The sequence below is a fragment of the Canis lupus genome, chromosome 26 (assembly GCF_048164855.1).
Source record: "Canis lupus baileyi chromosome 26, mCanLup2.hap1, whole genome shotgun sequence".
NCBI classification, from domain to species: domain Eukaryota; kingdom Metazoa; phylum Chordata; class Mammalia; order Carnivora; family Canidae; genus Canis; species Canis lupus.
Genome location: NC_132863.1, coordinates 1,484,673 through 1,493,959, shown reverse-complemented (window position 1 = coordinate 1,493,959; position 9,287 = coordinate 1,484,673). Strand labels below are relative to the sequence as shown.

The following is a 9,287-nucleotide window of genomic DNA, read 5'->3' as shown; positions in this document are numbered from 1 at the left end:
ACATTCTCACTGCCATAAGAACGCAGCTAGTTGAAAGCTGACTTCTAGGCATGCTTCCTTGTAAGAGCTGAGGTCAGGGCAGGACCGTCCCACCTCCTGACTGCCTGTTGACTTAGGTCCTAGCATCTTTATGTTAGGTGCTGGAAGAGGTTGTGTGACAAGCATGTGGAAGTGACAGGCCTGTACTCACGTGTATCTGAGTTCAATACAGCGATTGCCAATGTCCTTGTTCAATTAGAGTATACCTCGGTTCTAGCTCCCATCAATAACTGTCTAGCAGACATCTGCCCGTAAAGCATACACACTTCTGAGAGTTGAACTTATTCCCTGTACCTCCCACATGCTGACTGCAGGTACACTTTGCTCCTATCAGGCCTAGGCTTGAATCGTGACTGAAGGGTTGTGAGAGGTTAGTGGAAGGCGCTGGCCCACACGACTAGTGTCTCCAAGCCCAATCCAGAGATATGTGAGGAACTGCTCTCTAGGATTGGTGCTACACACTAAGTTCCATACATGGGAAGCTAGTGGAACGCAGTGTCCAAAGGGTACTTTCTTCTGAGACTTGAGCTCACCCTCAGTCCCTCACAGTTCCACACGGCCTTCAAATTATTTTTTTTAATTTTTATTTATTTATGATAGTCACACACAGAGAGAGAGAGAGAGAGAGAGAGGCAGAGACACAGGCAGAGGGAGAAGCAGGCTCCATGCACCGGGAGCCTGACGTGGGAATCGATCCCGGGTCTCCAGGATCGCGCCCCGGGTCCAAGGCAGGCACCAAACCGCTGCGTCACCCAGGGATCCCCCTCCACACGGCCTTCAGATGAAATTTCGAACATCCTCACTAGACGTGTTGGTCAGAAGCTCATAGGACAAAAGGAGCTAGCTGCAGGCTTCAATACTTGTGTCTCTAGGTGCAGTAGAGTGGTATACATTGAACCTCCTGACTTACAATGTAGCTACATTCTCATGGCCATAAGAATGCAGCTAGTGGAAAGGTGCATTTGAGGCATGCTGCTGAGGATCAGAGTCACCCGTTCCAATTGAGGTCCAGTGGGGAATAGAGGAACCATGTCCTGATGATGCCCAGGTAGGGACCAGAGTCACCAGGTCCAGATGAGGCCCAGGTGGGGAGCATATTCACTAGGTCCAGGTGAGGCCCAGTTGAGGACCAGAGCCACCAGGTCTGGTTGAGGCCTAGAGGGGTACTAGAATCACCTGGTCCAGATGACATCCAGATGGGGACGAGAGTCACCAGGTCAGTGTGAGGCCCAGAGGGATTCCAGAGTCATCATGTCCAGGTGAGGCTCAGGTGTGGAACAGAGTAACCGGGTACCAATGATGCCGAGGTGAGGACCAGAGTCACCAGATCTGGGTGAGGCCCAGATAGGATCAGAGTCACCAGTTCCAGGTGAGACCAAGAAGGAGGCCACAGCAATCAGGTCCAGGTGTGGAACAAAGTCACCAGGACAGGTTGAGGCCCAGTTGGAGACCACATTCACCAGGTCCAGGTGAGGCCCAGGTGGTGATCAGAGTCACCAGGTCCGGGTGAGGACCAGGTAAGGACCAGATTCACCAGGTCCAAGTGAGACCCACGTGGGGACCTGACTCACCAGGTATGGGTGAGGCCCAGGTGGCAACCCCACTCACCAGGTCCAGGTGAGGCCCAAATATGGATCAGAGTCGTGTTGTTCCAGGTGAGGCCAGAAGGAGACCACAGGAACCAGGTCCAGGAGAGCCCCATATGGGAACCAGAGCCACAAGATCCAGGTGAGGTCCAGGTGGAGACCACAATCACAAGGTCCAGGTGAGGCCCGGTAATGACCAGATTCACCAGGTCCAAGTGAAGCCCAGGGGGGGACCAGAGTCACCAGGTAAGGGTGAGTCCTAGAAAGGGAACCAGAGTAATCAGTTTAGTTTGAGACCCAGAGTGGGACCAGAGGTCCCCGATGAAAGTGAGGCCCAGGTGTCAAATAGAGTATCCAGGTCCCAATGATGCCTAGGTGAGGACCAGAGTCACTAGGGCCATGCAATTCCCAGATGAGGATCAGAATCACCAGGTCCTGGTGAGGCATAGAAGGAGACCACAGTCACCAGTATCAGGTGAGCCCCATGTCGGAACCAGAGCCACTCTATCCAGCTGAGTCCCAGGTCCATGTGAGGCCCACGTGAGGACAAGATACACCAGGTTGAATTGAGGTACAACTGGGGATAAGAGTCACCAGGTCTGGGTGAGACCTATGTGGGGACAAGATTCACCAGGTCTGAGTTAGGTCACAATGGGGATGAGAGTCACCAGGTCCAGGTGAGGCCAAACTGAGGACCAGAGTCCCCAGATCCAGGTGAGGTCCATGTTGGAAAGAGAGTCACCAGGTCCAGGAGAGGTCCAGGTGGGGACCAGAGTCACCAGATCCAAGTGAAGCCCAGGTGGGGACGAGAGTCACCAGGAACAGATGAGGCCCAGGTGAGTACCAGAGTTACCAGGTACACGTGAGGCCCAGGTGGGGACCAGAGGCAAAGGTCCATGTGAGGCCGGCTGGGGATCATGGACAACGGTCTATGTGAGGTCCAGGTGTGGAACACAGTAACCAGGTCCAGGTGAGTCCCAGGTTGGGACCAGGATCACCAGGTACAGGGGAGGGCCTTGAAAGAACCAGAGTCAACTGTTCAAGGTGAGGCACAGGTGGCAACCAGGGTCAGCAGGTCCAAGTCAGGCCAAAGTGGAATTCACAGTCACCAGGTCAGAGTGAGACCCCAAGGGGGACCAGAGTCACCTGGTCCAGGTGAGGTCCAGTTGTGGAACACAGTAACCGGGTCTCAATTATGCCCAGTTGAGGATCATGGTCAACAGGGCCAGGTGAGGCTCAGATGGGGATCAGAGTCACCAGGTCCAAGTGAGGCCCATGTGGGGACCACAGTCACCATATCCAGGGTAGTCTCAGGTACAGACCAGATTCACCAGGTCCAGATGAGGTGCAGGTGGCAACCACACTCACCATGTCCCTGTGAGGTCCTAGTGGGGACCATAGTCACCAGGTACATTAGAAGCTAGAAACACTGTAGCCACCTGGTCCACATGAGGTCCATGTGGTAATGAGAGTCACCAGTTACAGGTGTGGTCGAGGTGGGGATCAGACTCACCCGGTCCAGTTGAGACCCAGGTGGGAACCATTGTCACCATCCAGGTGTGGCCCAGCTGAAGACCAGAGGTAACAGGTCCAGGTGGGTCCCTGTTAGGGAACAGTGTAACCATGTCCTGATGCTACCCAGGTGGGTAACAGAGACACCAGGTCCAGGTGAGGCCGAGGTGGGCACCAGAGACATGAGGTCCAGGTGAGGTCCCGGTGGGAACCACAGTCACCAGGTCAGGTGAGGCCATGCTGAGGATCAGAGTCACCAGTTCCAGGTGAGGCCCAGGTGGGGCCAGAGTCACCTGGTACAGAAGAGGTCAAAGTGAGGACTGAGTTACCAGATCCAGGTGAGTCCCTGTGGGGAATATAGTAACCATGTCCCGATGATGCCCAGGTAGGGACCAGAGTCACCAGGTCCAGATGAGGCCCACGTGGGGAGCATATTCACTAGGTGCAGGTGAGCCCCAGTTGAGGACCAATCATCAGGTCTGGTTGAGGCCTAGAGGGGTACTGGAATCTCCTGGTCCAGGTGACGTCCAGATGGGGACCAGAGTCACCAGGTCAGGGTGAGGCCCAGAGGGGTTGCAGAGTCATCATGTCCAGGTGAGGCACAGGTGTGGAACAGAGTAACGAGGTCCCAATGATGCCCAGGTGAGGACCTGAGTCACCAGATCTGGGTGTGGCCCAGATAAGATCAGAGTCATCTGTTCCAGGTGAGGCCAAGAAGGAGTCCACAGCAATCAGGTCCAGGTGAGGAACAAAGTCACCAGGACTGGGTGAGGCCGAGATCGGGACCAGATTCACCAGGTCCAGGTGAGGCCCAGGTGGTGACCTGAGTCACCAGGTGTGGGTGAGGACCAGATAAGGACCAGATTCACCAGGTCCAGGTGAGGCCCACGTGGGGACCTGAGTCACCAGGTGTGGGCGAGGCCCAGTTGGTAACCCCACTCACCAGGTCCAGGTGAGGCCAACCTGCAGGCCAGAGTCACCAGGTCCAGGTGAGGCCCTGGTGGGGACCGGAGTCACCAGGTAAATGTGAGGCTAGAAGGACATCACAGTCACCAGGTCCAGGTGTGGTTCATGTGGGAACGAGAGTCACCAGGTCCAGGTGAGACCCAGGTGGGACCACAGTAACAAGGTCCAGATTGAGGCCTAGGTGGGGCCCAGAGTCATCAGGGCCAGGTGAGGCCAAAGTGTGGAGCAAAGTTATCAGGTCCAGGTGAGTCCCAGGTGGGAACCAGTCACCTCGTCCAGGTGAGGCCCACAAGAGTAGTGCCTCCAAGCTCAATCCCGCGATTTCCTAGTAATTCCTGTTTTAGACTGGTGCTACATACTAAGTTCCATACTAGCTAATTGAACCCTGCATCCAACGGCAACTTACATCCGAGAGTTGGGCTCACACGCAGTCCCTCACAGTTCCACACTGACTGCAGAATGTGTTTCCAATGTCTTCACCAGAGATGCTTGCCAGAAGCTTGTGAGACGAAGTGGAATAATGCAGGCCTGGAAGGTGTCTCCAGGTGGAGTAGAGTGGTATTCTTGGAACCTCCTGAGTTAGAATACTGCTGCGTTCTGAGGGCCAGAAGAATGCAGGTAGTTGAAAGCTGGCTTCTAGACATGCTTCCTTGTGAGATTTGAGGTGAGGGCAGGACTCTCGTGCAACCTGACTGCCTGTAGACATAGGTCCTAACCATGTTAGGTGCTGGAAGAGGTTGTGAAAAGCATGTAGACGTTTCGGGCTTGTAGTCACTTGTAACTGAGTTCAATACAGCGATTTCCAACAGCCTTGTTCAATTAAAGTGTAGCTAGGTTCTAACTCCCATAAAAGAGTGGCTAGCAGACATCTGCCTGCAAAGCATACACGCTTCTCAGAGTTGAGCTTATGGCCTGTACCTCCCACAATCTGACGGCCTGTACGGATCGCTTCCACAGCATTCCGTTCTATGCGGGACAGTAGCGGAGTGAGAACCAAGTGTCTGCATTGTCAGTTTCACGACTACTGGACACCTGCCTCCAAGTGTTGCACACTCCTTTGGATGAGCTTATGGCTTGTTCCTCCCACATGCTGACCGCCTGTACCTTTCACTTCGAAAGGACGTCGTTCGATACGGGACACAAGTTTTGTGAGAGGCAAGTGTCTCCTAGCCGAATCCAACGACTTCTGAGTAATTCCTCCCTCAGAAGGGAGCTGCATACTAACTTCCAAACCCGAGTACCTAGTTGAAAGCTGTCTCTCTGGGGAACTTCCTTCTGCAAGATGAGCTGACACGCGGTCCTTCCCAGTTCCACACTGCCTGCAGATGGAGTTACGAACATCCTCACTAGACATGTTTGTCAGAAGCTCATGGGATGCAAGGGCCAAGCTGCAGGCTTCAAGGTTGTGTCTCCAGGTGCAGTAGAGCTTTATTCATGGAACGACCTGACTTCCAATGCTGTAAAGTTTGGGTTAGGTTACGGGTTAGGGTTAGGGTTAGGGTCCTGTTTAAGCTTAGGGTTAGGGTTAGGGTTAGGGTTCATGTTAGGGTTAGGGGTAGTTTCAGCATTAGGTGTAGGCTACGGTTTAGGATTAGGGTTAGGGTACGGGTTAGGTTACGGTTTAGGTTATGGGTTGGGGTATGGGTTAGGTTACAGTTTAGGGTACGGGTTAGTGTTAGTGTTAGGGTTAGGGTACGGGTTAGGGTTAAAGTTAGGGTACTGTTTAGGGTTAGGGTTAGGGTTAGGTTACGGGTTAGGGTTAGGGATAGGGTAAGGGTTAAGGTTAGGATTATGTTAGGGTTAGGCTTATGGTTAGGATTAGGGATTGGGTTTCGTTAGGTTTAGGGTTGGGGTAAGGTTAGGGTAGGGTACGGGTTAGAGTTTGGGTTAGGGTACGGGTGAGGGTTAGGGTAAGCGTTAGGTTACGGGTTAAGGTTAGGTTTAGAGTTAGGTTTAGGGTTAGGTTTAAGGTTAGGGTATGGGATAGGTTTAGGTTTAGGGTACTGTTTAGCCTTAGGGTTAGGGTTAGGGTTAGGTTACAGGTTAGCGTTATGGTTAGGGTTAGAGTACGGGTTAGTGTTAGAGTTCGGGTTATGTTTAGGGTTCGGGTTAGGGTTAGGCTACGGGTTAGGGTTAGTGTTACGGTTATGATTAGGGTTCGGTTTAGGCTTAGGTTTAGGGTACAGATTAGGGTTAGGGTTAGGGTTAGGGTTAGGGTATGGTTTAGAGCTATGGTATGGATTACGGTACGGGTTAAGGTATGTGTTAGGGTACTGGTAACGGTTAGGGTTTGGGTTAGGTTTAGGGTACGGGTTAGGGTTAGGTTTAGGGTTTGGGTTAGGGTACAGGATAGGGTTAGGTTTAGGGTTAATGTTAGGGTTCAGGTTAGGGAACGGGATAGGATTAGGGTTTGGGTATGGGTTAGGGTACAGGTTAAGTTATGGTTTAGGGTTAGGGTATGGGTTAGAGTTAGGGTTCAGGTTAGGGTTGGGGTTAGGGTTAGGTTTAGGGTACGGGTTAGGTTTAGGGTTGCGGTATGGCTTAGGGTACGGATTAGGTTTAGGGTTAGGGTATGGGCTAGGGTTAAGGTACAGGAGAGTTAGAGTTAGGGCATGGGTTTGGGTTAGGGTTAGGGTTAGGGTATGGCTTAGGCTTAGGTTTAGGGTTAGTGTTAGGGTTAAGGTATTCGTTAGGGTTAGGGTTAGGGTACTATTTAGGGATATGGTTAAGGTTAGGTTTAGTTTACGGGTTAGGGTTAGGGTTAGAGTTAGTTTACGTGTTAGGGATAGGGTTAGGGTGAGGTTTAGGGTTAGGTTAGGGTTAGGGTTAGGTTTAGAGATAGGGTTAGGGTTGTGATTAGTGTTAGGGTTAGGTTAGGGGTAGTTTTAGTGTGAGGGTACTGGTTATGCTTAGGGTTAGGGTAGGGTACGGTTTTGGGTTAGGGTACGGGTTAGGGGTAGTGTTAGGGTTAGGAGTTAGGGTTAGGGTTTGGGTTAGGGTTAGGGTTAGGTTTAAGGGTTAGGTTTAAGGGTTAGGGTTAAGGATTAATGTTAGGGTTAGGGGTTAGGGGTTCGGGTTCGGGTTAGGGTTAGTGGTTAGTGTTAGGGTTAGGGGTTAGGGGTTAGGGTTAGGGTTACTGTTAGGGTTAGGATTTAGGTTTAGAGTTTGGGTTAGGGTTAGGGTTAGGGTATGCTTTAGGGTTAGGTTTAGGGTTAGGGTTAGGGTTAAGGTACACGTTAGGGTTAGGGTACTGTTTAGGGTTAGAGTTAGGGTTAGGTTTAGTTTATGGGCTAGGGTTAGGGTTAGGGTTAATTTACGTGTTAGGGATATGGTTAGGGTGAGGGTTATGGTTAGGTTAGGGCTAGGGTTAGGTTTAAAGATAGGGTTAGGGTTATGATTAGAGTTAGGGTTAGGTTAGGGGTGGTTTTAGTGTTAGGGTATGGGTTATGGTTAGGGTTAGTGTAGGGTACGGTATAGGGTTAGGGCATGGGTTCGGGTTAGTTTTACGGTTAGGATTAGGGTACGGGTTAGGGTTAGTGTTAGGGTACCATTTAGGGTTAGTGTACGGGTTAGAGTTAGGGTTGGGGTTAGCGTAAGGGTTAGGGCACGGGTTAGGATTAGCGTTACGGTATTGTTTGGTTTAGGGTCAGGGTTAGATTTAGGTTATGTGTTAGGGTTTGGGTACGGTTTAGGGTTAGGGTACGGGTTAGGTTTATGGCACAGGATAGGGTTAGGGTTAGGGTACCGGTATGGGTTAAGTCAGGTTTAGGTTTAGGGTATGGGTTAGGGTTATGGTACGGGTTAGGGTTAGGGTATGGTTTAGGGTTAGGGTACGGGTTAGGGTTAGGGTACGGGTTAGGGTTAGTGTAAGGGTTAGGGTTAGATTACTGTACAGGATAGGGTTAGGGTTAGGGTACTGGTTAGGGTACAGTTTAGGCTTAGGGTTAGGTTTAGGGTAGGGGTTAGAGTTAGGGTACATGTTAGGGTTAGGTTTAGGTTATGGGTGAGTGTTAGGGTTAGGGTATAAGTTAGTGTATGGGTTAGGTTTCAGGTTAGGTTTAGGGTTAGGTTTAGAGTTAGTGGTTAGGGTTAGTGTTAGGGTGAGGGGTTAGGGTTAGGGTTAGGGTTAGGTTTAGGGTTAGGGTTAGGATTAGGGTTAAGTGTTAGGTTTAGGGGGTTAGGCATAGGGTTAGGGTTAAGGGTTGGTGTTAAGGGTTAGGGTTAGGGGTTAGGGGTAAGGGCTAGGGTTAGGGGTTAGGTGTTAGGGTTAGTGTTAGTGTTAGGGTTAAGGTTAGGGGTTAAGTTTAGGGTTAAGGGTTAGGGTTAGGGTTTGGGTTAGTGTTGGGATTAGGGTTTGGTTAAGGGTTAGGGTTAGGGTTAGGGTTGGGGTACAGGTTAGTGTTAGGGTACCTGTTAGGGTTAGGGTATGGGTTAAGTTTAGGCTTAGTGTTCGGGTTAGGGTTAGGGTTAGGGTTAGGTTTTCAGTTAGGGTTAGGGTTAGGGTTAAGGGTTAGGGTTAGGATAGGTTTAGTGTTAGGGTTTAGGGGTTAGGGGTTAGGGTTAGGGATTTGATTCAATTCAATTCTTTTCGATTCAAATCGATTCGTTTCAATTCTTTCAATTCGTTTCTTATCGATTCGATTCTTTTCAATTCGATAGATTCTTTTCTATTCGATTAAATTTGATTCGATTCGATTCTTTTCGATTCGATTTGATTCGAGTCTTTTTGATTTGATTCGTTTCGATTCGATTCTTTTCAGTTCGATTCGATTCAAATCTTTTCGATGCGATTCAATTTGATTCTTTACAATTCGATTCGATTCTTTTCAATTTGACTCCATTTTTTTCTATTCAATTCGATTCTTTTCCATTCGATTTGATTCGATTCTTTTCGATACGATTTGATTCTATTCTCTTCGATTCGATTCCCTTTGATTCGATTCTATTCTTTTCAATTCGATTCGTTTTTTTCGATTCAATTCGATTCCTTTCGATTCGATTCAATTCGATTCAAATCTTTTGTTTCGATTTGATTCTTGTCAATTCGATTCGATTCTTTTCAATTCGATTCGATTCTTTTCGATTTGATTCAATTCTATTCGAATCTTGTCAAATCAATTCTATTCTTTTCGATTCGATTCTTTTTGATTCGATCGATTCTTTTCGATTCTATTCGATTCTTTT

At 49.8% G+C, this 9,287-nt stretch overlaps 1 long non-coding RNA gene across 1 annotated transcript; it reads right to left on the bottom strand.

Moving 5' to 3' along the window:
* Positions 1-606: 606 nt before the first annotated feature.
* On the bottom strand, positions 607-2,209 carry LOC140617817 (uncharacterized). Its single transcript, XR_012017960.1, has 2 exons — positions 1,648-2,209; positions 607-1,368 (listed from the first exon to the last, which is right to left on the bottom strand). It is a non-coding gene; the product is annotated as an uncharacterized lncRNA (long non-coding RNA).
* Between the last annotated feature and the right edge of the window lie 7,078 nt (positions 2,210-9,287).